We start from the raw sequence: 16,518 nt of genomic DNA, 5'->3' as shown, positions 1-16,518 counted from the left end.
CTACTCAAGTTTAAGAGTCATGCTTTGCCAGTTACTTGGAAGGAGTGGGTGCTGGGCAGGAGAAAGAGACCCGCCGGAAAGTGGAGCAGAGGCCTGGTGGGGCGGTACTATATTTTAGCAATTTCCCACTACATTGAAGTGTACCTGAAATTGCCTACTCAGTATCTTCACTTTCCTACCTACTAAACAAACTAGTCCCCAGTTTAAGTTTATTCATTTTTCTTTGACTTTTTCTTTTGTTTTGTTTTTATTTGTTTGTTTTGGTTTTTTGTTTTTTTTTGGGGGGGGGGTTCAATACAGGGTTTTTCTGTGTAGCTCTAGCTGTCCTGGAACTCACTCTGTAGACCAGGTCAGCCTCGAACTCAGAAATCCACCTGCCTCTGCTTCCCAAGTGCTGGGATTAAAGGCATGCACCACTACTGCCCAGCTGACTTTTTCTATATGTCAACTGTTCTCAGATAATTAAAATTTTCAAAATGGATTAGGCATTATGCCCTCACATTACACTAACTACTTAATGTGAGGCATTTCCAATCTATTGTTTCTTAACTACAAAATGTAAAACACTGATGATATTTGTAGATTGCTGAATTATACTTAGTTCATATATTTAATAGGCATGTGTTGATCACTTAAGTTGCTAGGCCCAGGTTTAGGGAAGGGGGGATAAAGACAAGGGTCACTAGCTTCAGAAATTTACAAGAAGGGTGAATAAAAACGGAAGAAAAACTATATCCAGGATACACAGGTCAGTACAATTCAACTTTTACATGGGCATTCAAAGAACAGGATTTTTGTTTTTGCCATATTACATACTTTAACTTAATAATAAAAATGTAACATTGTTTAAAATTGGACATCAGAATAAAAAATAACTAAAAAGTGTGAATAAGCTAGATAGTCTTAAATAATTCTATTCTCTTCATTTTGAGCTTGTATTTTATTAAGTGAGAATACAGAAGTCTTGCAGAATAAACTAGTCTTGCTTCCATTTTAAAAATCCATGATAAACTGGCAGATGGGGTACCTTATGTTTGCAAGAGGAAAGCCAAGTGCTTAGAAAGATAAACTACTCAACCACAGAAAAGGGTTCTAAAGAAAGGGTTCTGAACTGTTGTACCCCTAGAAGGTTAGCAGATAATTGAATTCGAATGGCTTTCACAGAATTATAAAGTATCCTGTGTAATATTCTCCAGTATGCTTTCCTTTCTTAGTGAAGAAAACATGCATGTTCTGAGGAAGATTTTAGTAATGTAAAAAGACTTTCTAATCAGATTTAAAGACATTATTTCCTCTAGTATATATCAAGTTTAAAGGTATACTATTTCTATGTTTTACCTACAAGAAAGACATTTTGAATGAAAAGATAATACATTTCTATGTTGTACACAGGTCAACAAAACTGAAGACTACAAACAAATTCCAGCATTTGTCTTAATTTATCTTTCCTTTTATCTTATGTGTGTAGCTGGTCTTTGATACTTTATAGAATCTTCTTTTTCCCACTCTTTACCTACCTCCCAGTGCCCTGGTTTTACCCATTAACACTAGATAGGACAGCAACAAGGATAAAGGGGGAAACAGAATTAGGAAAACCCCTGAGACTAATTACTTTCCCTTTGTTTCTTCTTTGACCATGGCTACTAACAAACCGAAACCAATTCCCCTAAATGACACATATGACCTTTTGGTGCCCTTGCATTTATACAGCCTTGAAAAGATCCCAGAATTCCAAATATCACACAATCACAGAAATTATCTACAGCTGGCAAAACCATGCTTCTGCTAGAGCATGAAATAAATCACAGTCAGCTGCTGCAGACAATCCAAAGCAGCCTCACATCCCTATACCTGGGATTAAAATGAAAGCACATTCTTACCATATTTCTATTTTTAAAAAAATTCCAAAATTGTCATTACATATGTGTAAGAATGATTTTGTCTGCATCCAAGTCTGTGTCCACAGCGACCAGAAGGTAACAGATCCCCTAAGACTTGAGTTATAGAAGTTGTGTGTGTGTGGCCAGAAAGCCATGTGACTGAGGGTAACAGTCTGGAGCAAGAGTGAGGTCGATAAGTGTCCAAACCCGGAAAATCTCATCCTGAGACTGGCAGGAGTAGGACTATTCCCTTCTTGTTCTGGGCTTACATGTACTACCCCCACCACCCTCGAGGAAGTCACATAGCCTAGTGGCCAAATTACAGGTTTAAATTCCTCTCCCTTTAAAGACATGCCTAGCTAGCACCTAGAATTCCTCCTCATGCAAATGAAGCGTTCATAGCATCTCAGCCATGCCAATGATGTACACTCACCCCAAAATCCCCTACCCACTCTCCAAGGCTTATATAACCTTTATTCACCCCCAATAAAGAGAGTTATTTCACTGAAAACAATCTTGGAGAAAGCTGTTTCTCCTCACTCATCGCTGACCAAGGTCCTGTGTAAACCACCTGCCTGGTTAAGCTCCATTCCTTCCAGTCCAGCCTGGTGTGCAATAGTGTCTGGACACCCCAAAGGCAGAAGTATATCTGCACAAGCAGTTGTGAGCTGTTATGTGAGTACTGGGAATCAAACTTGGGTGCCCAGGTAGATAAGCCAGTGCTCTTAACCACTGAGCCATCTCTTCAGTCCCTTAATGTACATTTCTAACCCTTTGTTATTTCTCATATGTTCTAGAAATAACAACAGACTTCAAAAGGACAAGACTAGGAAGACAATGGCTACATGTATATGTCTCACTCTGACTTTAGCACAAGTGCCACCTAAACAAGCACAAGATATAATCTAAAATAATTCACTTTTATGTTTCTCTGCTACAGAAACAAAATCTACTTTTGTCAAATAAAAGAAGTTGGTGAAACAAATTATTTACTGGAAGTATACTTCAAATGTTAGCATTGTTTTTAGTATGAAAAAAGAAAAACTTTTTATCTAAGAAATTTTCATAATTCAAAGAAAATTTTCTCCTCCATTCATTTTCAAGGAAACACAACACTTCCTGGAAGAAGCCCAGAGGATCAGTCTGTTAAATCAAGACCCATGCAGAAAAATAATTACCCAGTCCACAATAACATGGCCTATAATACAAGGGGAAGAGGCCTATAATACAGCAGGAAGAGGCCCAATATAGGGACTTCTGTGGCTGACTTAATTACAGCACAGGGAGAGAGTCTGCTACAATAGAAGTGCTCAAGGCTACTGACAATCAAATTATGAAGTGATAATACAGACTTTAGGTAATGTGGAAATTCTATTCCTAGATACAGACACAGATGACTCTGAAGCTTCTCCTGTAGTATGACACCTTCCAGAAAAGTCTGAAAATAGTCACATCCCAAGAAGTTTTTTGGAACCAGTTATTTTTTTGGTTTTGGTTTTGGTTTTATATATATATATATATATATACATATATATATATATATATATACACACACACACACACACACACACACACACACACACGCTCCATGGCATTACATGATACTGTGAAAGTTATCCTGAAGGTGGAAGCCAGTTACCAATTTTACTAAATTTTGACTGAGACAAAGAAACAGTTTAAACAACGGACAAGAGAAAAGTTTAAACAAGCTTATCATGTAGGCTAAGAGCATAAACTAAACTGATTTTATTATTATATGAAAGTACACTGTAGCTGTCTTCAGACACACCAGAAGAGGGCGTCAGATCTTATTACAGATGGCTGTGGACCACCATGTGGTTGCTAGGATTTGAACTCAGGACCTTCAGAAGAGCAGTCAGTGTTCTTAACCTCTGAGCCATCTCTCCAGGCCTAAACTGATTTTAATTTAAGAACTGTTGGAGTGTTTTCCAACATGTTATAGTGCTTTAAAATAAACAAATAAACAAAATTACTGCTTTGAAAATGCTCAGAGACAGTAACAAAACAAAACAAAAAAGCAAATCCACATAAAAACCTGGCCTTAGACACATTAGAACATTGAAATCTAAAATACTAACAAAGCAAACTGAATCTTTTTAAATCAGCTACTATAGCAACCACATGAACCAGAACACAAATGGACAATTAGGACCCCAAATTATGAAGTGATAATATAGACTTTAGGTAATGTGGAAATTCTATCTTGCAAAACAATTTAAAGATAATGAAGGCTGGATGTTGGCTCAGCACTTAAAAGTAGTTGCTGCTCTTCCAGAGGACTGGAGTTCAGTATGAACCTAAATCCATGCTAGATTTTTCACAACCCCTTATAATTCCAGTCCCAGAAGTTCTAATACCTCTGGCTCTATATGTAACCTCACACATGTATACAGAAACATATTCACATAATTTTGTTAGGTCCCAAACCTCCCAAAGAAGGCAGCACCACTGTGTCCTAAATTGACAGCCTGGATTCAGCTCAGGGTGAATCTGACAAGTTAAACAGAAAAGTATTGCTGGCAAAGAGATAAAAGCCTACACTCAACATTCCTCAGAAACTCAGGTAGAAGCCATCACTTCTTACCTCTTTCCTACAGCCAACTACTGAAAATGAGGCATATGATTCTCTATTAGCATATACTTCTAATACAAATCAAAGCTCACAATAACCCCCAGGCTCCTTTGGTCTCTATTAATACATCCCTGTAATGTGTAATATCAAAGCAACTGGCAAAGCCCTTCCTTTCTACCCTAACTTCCATCCAGGCTGTTTCAGATTCCACTCCTCCCTCCCTTTCATAACTATACCACTCTCTTTTAAAACCTTGGCAAGCCCCCACATACTACTTCTCTGCTCCCCTCACCTGCCTTCATCCCACCCCACTCCAGAGAGATTATTGTTATTGATGATGTTTTTATTGTGGAAAGAGTCTGGCAGATCTCTGTGAATTAAAACCAATCTGATCTATATGTTTTGAGACAAGCCAGGGAGTAAAATTACATAGTAAAATTTTGTCTCAAGAAACACAAAAACACCAAGTATTGGAGTTACATTTCTTGGCTCAAATTTTGGTTTTCTTAGTAACTAGGCAGATTATATAATCTATCTGTGCTTCAATTTTTTTTAACCCATATGATGTAAATAATAGTAATACTTACTTTCAAGCTAAGCATAGTGATGCATGCCTTTAATCCCAGCACTTGGAAGACAGAGTCCAAAAGACCTCTGTGAGTTCAAGGCCAGCCTGTCCTACATAGCAAGTCCCTGTCTTGGGTGGGAGGAAAGGAGATGGGAAAATGATAATATCTATTTTCATATTCTGCTAAGGGTGGTGCCTTAAGGTATAAAGTATTCAGCCCAATAGCTGGTATGTGCTAAGTGAAGAACACATTAAAAAAAATTTAAGTCAGGTAGCATAATAATCCACCTCAGTGCTTTATAAGCTGAGGCAGAAAGATCACAAGTTTGAGGCTAGTCTGGGCCAGATAGAAAGATCTTGTCTCAAAAAACAAAGGGGGAAAAAGTCATGTACTCAACACATACAGCTAAGTCTTGTTTTATTGTTGTTGTTAATACATAAAAAATCCACATGCTGATACTGAATATCAAAGGCCTTGTGTGCTGTAAATAACAGCGTCAAGTTTTCTAGCAGAACATGTGCTAGGTTTATGACTTATCTTGTTATCTTGTCACAGATAAATGTTTGCTTGGGGTAGGATGTAGCTATGCAACCCAGGCTGGGCTCAAATTCTTGATCCTCCTGCCTCTGTCTTCTGAATACTAAAATTACAAAAATGAGCCACTTACAGCTATTCTATTCATGTTGTCATTTTTTTCTTCTTGAAAAACTATGTTCGGAGTAATAAATTGCTTACTGAGTGTAGAACTTTAAAATATAAAAATATCTGGGCAGTGATGATGCATACCTTTTTTCCCATTAATTTATTTATTTGTGCACTTTACATATGGAGGTGATGCATACATTTAATCACACCACTCAGGAGGCACAGGCAGGTAGATCTGAGTTTGAGTCTAGCCTGGTCTACAGAGTGAGTTCTAGGACAACCAGGGCTACACAGAGAAATTCTGTCTCAAAACACCATAAATAAACAAACAAAAATATACATAAATAAATACATAAATAGACAAACGTGTTAGCAATACTAACTTTAAAACACAAAAGTAGCCAGGCAGTGGTGGTGCACACCTTTAATCCCAGCACTTGGGAGGCAGAGGCAGGCGGATTTCTTAGTTTGAGGCCAGCCCGATCTACAGGGTGAGTTCCAGGACAGCCAGGGCTACACAGAGAAACCCTGTCTCTAAAAACCAAAAACCAAACAAAAAACAAAAACAAAAACAAAAAACAAACAACACAAAAGTATTGGGTGAAAACCAAATTTATGTTAATCCAATGTTTTAGCTACAAGTACTAATAGCTATTTCTGGAAATGTAAACAAAGCAAATTAAAAGTTCCAAAAGAACTGGGTTATACTTAGCAAAGGACTACAACCTTATTTCTTAAAAATTGTCAGGCCTGGCCCAAAAGTGATATAGATAGATGTCTTCCTAGTGATATAGAAAGTTCATATTAGGAGAGTGAGGACCTGTGGAAAGAGAAGGCAAGAAATACCTAGACATCTCCCTCTTCTCTCTTCCACTTATTAATCAGAATATTATGCTGGTGTTTAATAATCCAAAGTTGAAGAGGACAAGAAAAGCACATAAAATTCAGCAATCACAGATTAGTGGAATATTACAGTTACCTTGGGTTCCTAGGTGTACTGACTGGTTTTGCGTGTCAACTTGACACAGGCTGGAGTTATCACACAGAAAGGAGTTTCAGTTGGGAAATGCCTCCATAAGATCCAACTGTGGGGCATTTTCTCAATTAGTGATCAAGGGGGGAGGGCCTCTTGTGGTTAGTACCATCTCTGGGCTGGTGTTCTTGGGTTCTATAAGAGAGCAGGCTGAGCAAGCCAGGGGAAGCAAGCCAGTAAGAAACATCCCTTCATAGCCTCTGCATCAGCTCCTGCTTCCTGACCTGCTTGAGTTCCAGTCCTGACTTCCTTTTGTGATGAACAGCAATGCAGAAGTGTAAGTGGGTTAAACCCTTTCCTCCCCAACTTGCTTCTTGGTCATGATGTTTGTGCAGGAATAGAAACCATATCAACTTGACTGGATTTGTAGTCACCTAGGAAACACATCTCTGGGCATGTCTATAACAAATATCTCCAAAAAGGTTTAACTGAAGAGAGTGTACCCACCCTGAAATATAGACAGCACCATGCCATGGGCTGAAGAATCTGAGAGTAATAAAAAGGGAAAAAGCGAAAGTGAGCTGAACACCAGCCCTCATCCTTCTCTGCTCCATGACTGCAGATGCAATGTGACCCACAGCCTCACACTCTCATCACCGCACCTTTACCATGGTGGACTGTATTCTTTCAAACTATGAACCAAAAACAAAGCACCTCCTTCTCTATGTTGCTTTTGTCACAGCAACTAGAAAGGCAACTAGTATACCTCCCTAAACAGGACTGAATGGGAATTAAAGTTCCTATATTTACTCATTCGAAAATAAATATTAGCCCTTTTTATTGTTCTTATTCGGTACATATAAGAAATAAAGCTGAGAATAAAATTTGGGTCCTGATCTTTAATCAAGGGCCAGAGCTCTCTGTTCAGCACTTTCATCCTCAACCACCATCCTTTCCCGTTTTCCACTTTCCTTTCATTTTTTTATTGTTCTTTCCTAGAATGGTAAAATAGTATCAGCACCAAAACTCGGTGTTGGGTGGGCTAAGAACAAAACTCATCAATAGAGCACTTGTCTAACACATGTGAGGCCCTTGAATTCAATCACCTGTACTACCAGAGAAGTGAAGAAGAGAAGGGGAGGAGGAGAAGGGGGAGGGAGAGGAGGAAGGGGGAGGAGGAGGGGGAACCTCAAATGCCAGCAGGTGTCAGATTATGTAATCAGGGGAGAAGATCAAAGAATAAAACAATATGGATGAGATAGGACCTTGGATGTTCACATTAGAAATTCACACATTGTCCAAAAGAAATTCACTCAGCTCCAGTCCTCTGGTTTCATGAGGAAATGTGGTCCCAGGTATTTGTGAAATCTTCCAATTTTTTGAAAAAGCCCCCAAATCCATATTTTTATATGACTCTATGTTGGAAAGAGAAACTCTCTAATTCAAATCATGTTTCTCAATTGCTGGGATATATTCTGGCCCTGAAACACCTGTCTGCAGTCTCTGACCTGAAGCTTGCTAGAGTGGCCATTTATTACTGTGGTATTTCGCTTATGGAATTTAACAACCTGCCACTGCAAAGCAAATCACGAAATTGATGCACAGGTTGTTATCAGAACTTTATTCTAAGTTATAAAGGAAACAGACACACTTAACAACAGTCATAGTGCTGAAAATAATTTAGAAATCATCTGTTCCAAAAATCCTTCAAGTTTCTGACTCACTTCCTTCACTCTCTAACAACTAGCATTTTGGCTTCTGTTTCAATGTTGCAATGAGAGTACAGGGAAGGCTCTGGTCATGTGGCTGCTAACACACTCTGTTCTTAAGTCTCTATGGATGACCCTTCTTCATATTCAGTCCTCTGTTCTTATATCTGCAACCCATTGGTTCCAGGATCAGGACACCAGGACATAATATTCCAGAAGCAACAAACCAACATTTATAAGGTATTCAGTTTCTGCTAATGTAAACAAATATCACATCAAGTTCTTACCCAGTCCAATATACCTGTCTCCTTAGCCTCTAAAGACTACCAAGCAATGCAAGAAATTAAAATCTTACTAAGGGAAAGAAAGAATAAAGTGTTCTTTTATTGTTGTTGTTGTTTTGTTTTCTGGTATTTGTTATTGACATTGTTTTGTTTTTTTAGTTGTTTGTTTTTGAGACAGGATCTCTCTACTTAGCCCTGGCTGTCCTAGAACTCACTTAAGTAGACCAAGCTGACCTTGAATTCACTGAGCTCCTTTGCCTGCCAAGTGCTTGAATCACAGGCATATACCACCACACCCAGCTTTAAAGTGTTGTCTTTTTTAGTCTCCTGTTTTGTTTTGTTTTGTTTTGTTTTGTTTTTAACTCTAGCTCCAGGATATATTTATGTCCTAGGCTACATGTTTATAATCTAGAGTGTACACATTGTATCCCATAAGTTAAAAAAAAAAACTTTTGTCTTTCAAAATCCTGACATCCATTTTTGTATCAGGATGGGACTATTTTCAGGGAATGTTAAAAGAATATGGCTGGTTAATTTGTTTTTCAAATTAACTCAGTGTACTTCATGAAATGTAGTCAGTAAATTATACCAGAGAACACTACAACTATAGAATGATGCATTTCCTTTTTTTTTTTACTTATTTTTTCACAAGTTCATATATACATATAAAATGTATTTTGATCATATTCGCTCCTCTCTTTCTGTTCTTCTTTTCTATAACAAGTCACCTCACTTTCCTACTTTCATGTGGTGCGTGTGCATGTGTGTGTGCATTGCCTACAGGAGCATGGCTAGATTATTTACTTGAGCAAGGGCAATTTACCAGTGACTAAACCACAGAAGTATATGACTTTCCCTGACTCGGTACCCAGTAATTGGCTACACTCCCTCAGACATGGGTTGGGGCTTATGAGTTCCTCTTCTCTCCACAATGAAATGTTCATAGGTTCAGTCATGTTCAGGTGAATGCTTACTTTTCTATCAAAATTATAAATCCTTTCTAAATTATGTATTATGGCAGACTCGTTTTTAAATTCCTTATAAAACAAAGTATCAAAATTGGGATCCATAAAAAATTCAACTAAACATTTGTTTTCTAAACTGTATTGAGGTTATTTTATTCCTCTATTTTTAATCTTTTATTATAATTTTATTTTATGTGTACAGGTATTTTGCCTGCATGTGCATCTACATATCACCTGCATGACTGGTGCACAAGTAAATTAGAAGAGGGTATCATATTCCCTGGAACTGGAGTTACAGACTGTTGTGAGCCATCACATGAGAAGTAGCAATTAAAGCCAGGTCCTCTGGAAAAGGAGCCAATACTCTTAACCACTAAGCCAACTATCCAGCCCCTTATTCCTATGAGTGTATATCTCTTTGTTATGTGATTATGTTTCCTCTTAGTGCTTTATAAAGAAACCAAGGAGCCATCTTTTTGCAAATTCTCCAGCCATCTTGAATCAGGTCATTTCTCATCCCAGATATTACTCCCCCAAATCTAAGTCATCATAACCTCTTATCTGAACTGTTCCAATAGTCTCCTACCTTGGATTATTCTTCCACAGTCCTTAAAGCTGCCCACTCTACTTAAAATAAAACTTAGATTTCTCGCTGGGCATGGTGGTATACAACTTTAATCTCAGCACTGGGAAAACAGAGATAGGTTAATCTCTGTAAGGTCAAGTCAAGCCTGATTACATAGAAAGTTCTAAGCCAGTCGAGGCTACATAGTATACATTATAAATATAAATATAATCAATCACTCAGTCAATCAATCTGAGTGCTCAAAAGCCTAGTTCCAGTCTAATTCACTATCATTTCCTCCCATATCCACCCCTTCCACTCCAGTCATACCTGAAGTCTCCTGAGGTTCTTAATGGATGACAGTACTGCCTCATGGAAGAACAGAAAAAGAATGTCTAGAATATGTGACAGTGTTTTATTATCACATTGACTTGGGAAAAGTGCCTCCACTGGCTGTTAGTAGGCAGGACCAGGATCCTAATTATTCCACAGAGAACCAAAATGCACAAAGTCCTAAACTACACAGGTTCACTGCATATCAAATGCCAGTAAAGCTATGCAGTCTTCACAAACACAAAGCCTGCTCACACCAAATGAGTTCTACATTGCTGGTACTTTCAGCCCTGGACAATCCCTTCCTGGTTTGTTAATTCTCATCACCTGGAATTCAGCTTAAATATCAACCTCTCAAAAAGGCTTGGCCTGACTCTCATTTCTAGTATTACCTCTCCAAGTAGCTCCTGATAGGCTTATTATTCCATAGACCGGCTTTGTTTTTAAGTACATATCCCTATACAAAATTATTTATTGCCTACTCTTTTGTTACTTTTCTTCCTCTGTCAAAAATAAACTCTCCAAGGGAGCTGGAGAGATTGCTCAGCAGCTAAGAGCACTGACTGTTCTTCCATAGAACCAAAATTCAATTCTCAGCATCCACAAGACAGGTCATGAGCATCTAAAATTCCAGTTCCAGAGAATCCAATATCCTACTCTGGCTTCTTCAGGCATCAGACATGCCTGTGGTATATAGACATATATGCAAACAAAATACTCATACACATAAAATAAATAAATAAACAAATACATGTTAATTCAATTCTCCAAAGACAGGAAATAATGTACCTGCAGTACATAACAGTCTCTACAATATAATGGTTAGTCATCATATGTGTAATGAATAAATATCTAGAATAACTTTTCTTATTTAAGATTAAGATTCTCTAACATCACTAGTTGCTTTTTCCTCTGTCAAGTTGCATTTTTGCAATGGAGTTGCTTTGACTTCTTTGTTTTAGTTTGGTTTAGTTCTTGCTCTACTGAGAATAGAACCCAGGGTCTCGCATATGTTAGGCAAACACTTGCACTAAGCTATACCCACAGCCACAGGAGTTAGTTTTACATTATAAAATGTTCACATTTACATAGCACAGAAAAGAAATGCAAAATTCCAAATTTCCTGACACATCATCACAAGAGTGAGGAATAGTCACGTTCTAATTTACAGGAGCCTACAATGTTTAAGGAGGCTTAAATGTACCATAGGAAATAGACTAGCAGCTACTTCCAGACTCTTTGTTATAGGGAGATACTTCCTGTAGCCAATGTCCTTATAACCAGCTATGCTGAGGCATTAGCTAGCAAGGGCTGACTGAAAGGGCCTTCACCATCTGGCTGAAATCATCTCTCCAGTCCCATTTCTCACCTCTCACTCCATTTTTTTTTCAATCTATTGCTCACTACAACAGCACAGATGCTGACAAGCAGCAGGTATCCCAGACTCCACTATACATGCCATCTTCTTGTTCTATGCTGTCTCTACAGCATAGAGGACCACTTAACATAGCACTAGTTTTCTCGTTCATTTTTATTACTTTCTTTCTTCCTACACAGAAGCTTCCTACAAGCTCCAGGAACATGTAGCTTTCTCCTTGTCCTTTGCTGTATCTTCAACACCCAGATCTCTAAGTCTCACCCAGTAGAGACATTAAATACACTAATGTTACTGCAAAAAAGAATGAACAACCATTTATTTTTATGTAAAATTCTACTTAATTATAGCACTTCTTTTATACCCATTTTTCAAATTTCTGAATCACATTAGCATCATATTTTTTAAAATTTGGAGGTGGTTGATAAAAACTAAAATATTATCTGTCTAGATTTCTTTTGCTTTCATTGTGTTTTCCTGAAATACTTTACTATAACTATTTCTCTAAAAATGTAACTATTAGTTTTGAAGACCTTGGTGGTTTCATTTGAATGAGAATGACCCCATAAGCTCATATGTTTGACTGCTTCATCCCCAATTAGTGGAACTGTTTGGAAAGGATTAAAAGGTGTGATCTCGTTGAAGGAGGTGTATCACTGGTAGGTAAGGGGATCTGAGGTTTCAAAAGACCAAGCTAGGCTCCGAATCTATCTATCTATCATCTATTTATCTATCCATCTATCTATCTATCCATCCATCCATCTATCTATCATCTATCTATCTATCATCTCTAATGCCCATGGATCAGAATGTAAGCTCTTAGTTACTGCTCAAGTGCCAGGTCTACCTGCCAACCACCATGATCCCCAGGAAGATGATCATAGATTAACATTCTGAAACTATAAACAAGTTTCCAAAAAAATGTTTCCTTTTATAAGTTGCATATCTTATTGAAACTACTTTACTGTAACTGGTAAAGATAAACCATTTCATTTTGCTGCAATGAAAAACAATCTTGAATATACAACTAGATCAGAAATAACTACAGTGATTTATATAGAATAGCTGAGGATTCACTTAAGAAAGATGTGTGGTTCTAAATTATTCTAAAATATTAACAAAAAGTACCTTCTTGTAATTCTGATCACCAGATCACTAAACCAGATCATTTCGGGGCTGGAGAGCTAGCTTATTTGCTGAGAGCACTTGTTGCTCTTGCAGATGCCCCAGCACCCACATGTGCTATTTATAACCCCAGTTATAAGAAATCTGATACTATCTTCCACTTCTAACTTCCACAGGCACCAGGCATACACATGATATGGATTCATACAGGCAAAACATTTGAACACACACAAAAAAATAAAAAATAAAAAGTTAATTTCTAATATCCCTCCAACATTAAAAATTTATGTCAACTTTTAAAAATTAATCTAAAGCTTCTGTAAAGCAAAGGACACTGTCGATAGGACAAAACGGCAACGAACGGCAGGTTGGGAAAAGATCTTTACCAATCCTACATCTGACTGAGGGCTAATAACCAATATATACAAAGAACTTAAGAAGTTAGACTCCACCTTTCCTCTAGCGGCAGCCATCAGGTGTGCCAAGATGGGTGCATACAAACACATCCAGGAGCTATGAAGGAAGAGCAGTCCGACGTGATGCGCTTTCTTCTCAGGGTCGGCTGCTGGCAATACCGCCAGCTCTCTGCGCTGCACAGGGCTCCCCGCCCCACCCAGCCTGATAAAGCACGAAAACTGGATTACAAGGCTAAGCAAGGTTATGTCATTTACAGGATTCATGTGCGCTGTGATGGTCGCAAATGCCCAGTTCCTAAGGGTGCGACTTACTGCAAGCCTGTCCACCATGGTGTTAACCACTTGAAATTTGCCCGAAGCCTTCAGTCTGTTGCTGAGGAGAGAGCTGAGCGCCATTGTGGGGCTTTGAGAGTTCTGAATTCCTACTGGGTTGGTGAAGATTCCACAAATAAATTTTTTGAAGTTATCCTCATTGATCTATTCCATAAAGCTATCAGAAGAAATTCTGACACCCAGTGGATCACCAAACCAGTCCACAAGCACAGAGAGATGAGTGGGCTGACATCTGCTGGCCGAAAGAGCCATGGCCTCGGAAAGGGCCACAAGTTCCACCACACTATTGGTGGTTCTCACTTTGCAACCTGGAGAAGGAGCAATACTCTCCAGCTCCACCTTTACCGCTAATACACATGATATTTGTATAATTCATATCCAATAAACGATTTAGGACAGTCAAAAAAAAAAGAAGTTAGACTCCAGAGAACCAAATAACCCTATTTAAAAAATGGGGTACAGAGCTAAATAAAGAATTCTCATACTAAAGTACAGAGCTAAATAAATTCTCAACTGAGGAATATCAAATGACTGAAAAGGACCTAAAGAAATGTTCAACATCCTTAGTCATGAGGGAAATGCAAATCAAAACGACCCTGAGATTCCACGTTACACCAGTCAGAATGGCTAAGGTCAAAAACTCAGGTGACAGCAGGTGCTGGTGAGGATGTGGAGAAAAAGGAACATCCTCCATTGGTGGGATTGCAAGCTGGTACAACCACTCTGGAAATCAGTCTGGCAGTTCCTCAGGACATATTACTACCTTAGAAAACAGTTATACCACTCCTGGGCATATACCCAGAAGGTGCTCCAACATGGAATAAGCACGCATGCTCCACTGTGTTCATAGCAGGTATATTTATAATAGCCAGAAGCTGGAAACAACTATGTTCACAGCAGGTATATTTATAATAGCCAGAAGCTGAAAACAACCCAGATGCCCCTCTACAGAGGAACGGATACAGAAAATGTGGTACATTTACACAATGGAATACTACTCAGCTATTAAAAACAATGACTTCATGAAATTCACAGAACTAGAAAATACCATCCTGAGTGACATAACCCAGTCACAAAAGAACACACATGGTATGCACTCACTAATATTAGCCCAAAAGCTCAGAATACCCAAGATACAATTCACAGACCATATGAAGCTCAAGAAGAAGGAAGACCAAAATGTGGATGCTTCAGTCATTCTTAGAAGGGGGAACAAAATACTCAGGGAGGCAGAGCGTGGTAAGGACTTGGGAGGAAGGGAGGAGGGGGAGAGGGAAGGGGGATCAGGATCAGGTATGAGAAGAGACAGGGATGATATACAGAGGGTCAGGAATTTGAACAGAGGTATGTAGCAATGGGGAACTGGGAGTAGCCACCAGCAAGTCCCAGATGCCAGGAAAGCAAGGGACTCCTAGGACCCTATGGGGATGAGATTAGCTGAAATGCCCAACAAAGGAGAGGGAGAACCTCTAGAGACCATATCCAGAGGTTAGGCAAGGCCCCCAGTTGGGGGATGGGGCCACCCACTCATCTACAAATTTTTAACCCAGAATGGCTCCTGTCTAAAGGAAATACAGGAACAAAATGTGGAGCAGACACTGAAGGAAAGGCCATCCAGAGTCCCACCTGGGGATCCAGACACCAAAGCCAGACACTATTGCCAATACTAAGAAATGCTTGCTGACAGGAGCCTGTTATAGCTGTCTCCAGAGTCTGACAAATACAGAGGTGGATGCTCATGGCCAACCACTGGACTGAGCACAGGAACCCCAAGGGAGGAGTTAAAGAAGGGATTGAAGGAGCTGAGGGGGTTTGTAGCCCCATGGGGGAGCAACAGTGTCAACCAACCAGAACCCCCAGAGCTCCCAGGGACTAAAACATCAACCAAAGAGTACAAATGGAGGGACCCATGGCTCCAGCCATATGTAGCAAAGGATGTCTTTGTCTGGCATCAATAGGAGGAGAGGCCCTTAGTCCTGTGAAGGCTCTATTCCCCAGTACAGGGGAATGCCAAGGCTGTGAGGTGGGGTGTGTGGGTGGGAGGAGGAGCACCCTCATAGAAGCAGGGGGAGGGGAATGGGATGGGGGTTCTGGAGGGGAAATCAGGAAAGGGGATAACATTTGAAATTTAAATACATAAAATATCCATTAAAAAGAAAAACTACCCAATTTTAAAAAATTGAGCACTTAACTAAAAAAAAGACTTCTGAAAAGATGCAAAAAATAAATAAGTAAAAATTAAAATTAAAAAACAATAATCCAAAGAGTTAGGGAGTCAAAAGTTTTTTTTTTTTTTTTAAAGATTTATTTATTTATTATATGTAAGTACACTGTAGCTATCTTCAGACACTTCAGAAGAGGTATCAGATCTTGTTACAGATGGTTGTGAGCCACCATGTGGTTGCTGGGATTTGAACTCAGGACCTTCAGAAGAGCAGTCAGTGCTCTTAACCACTGAGCCATCTCTCCAGCCCGAGTCAAAAGTTTTTTACACTTGTTCTGGAGTCTAATCTTACTCCATGTTCATATTCATGTTCATTCTCTTTCTCCCTCCTTCTATGAAGCCAGGTGCAGGTATTTCAATAACAAACTCCATGAATCAGTTCTAAAATAAAATATGGAAAATTAGAAAACTAAATGAGTTCAGAGGGAAATATGTAAGGGCCAGGTGTTCATATGAGAACTGTTAATTATTTAGAAAAGGTTATCAAACAATGAATTATTATGGCTAGAACTGAATGAGCAGAACTGAA

The 16,518-nt window shown here is 38.8% G+C and overlaps 1 protein-coding gene and 1 pseudogene across 1 annotated transcript in view; one reads left to right on the top strand and one right to left on the bottom strand.

Moving 5' to 3' along the window:
• Bicd1 (BICD cargo adaptor 1) overlaps nt 1-16,518 on the bottom strand; it is a 148,333-nt gene that overhangs the window by 126,937 nt on the left and 4,878 nt on the right. The gene's annotated exons all lie outside the window — the stretch shown is intronic.
• On the top strand, nt 13,503-14,116 carry LOC127679442 (60S ribosomal protein L15-like; annotated as a pseudogene).

The sequence above is a fragment of the Apodemus sylvaticus genome, chromosome 2 (genome assembly GCF_947179515.1).
Source record: "Apodemus sylvaticus chromosome 2, mApoSyl1.1, whole genome shotgun sequence".
Lineage (NCBI taxonomy): Eukaryota > Metazoa > Chordata > Mammalia > Rodentia > Muridae > Apodemus > Apodemus sylvaticus.
This window is presented reverse-complemented; position numbering and strand designations above follow the sequence as displayed.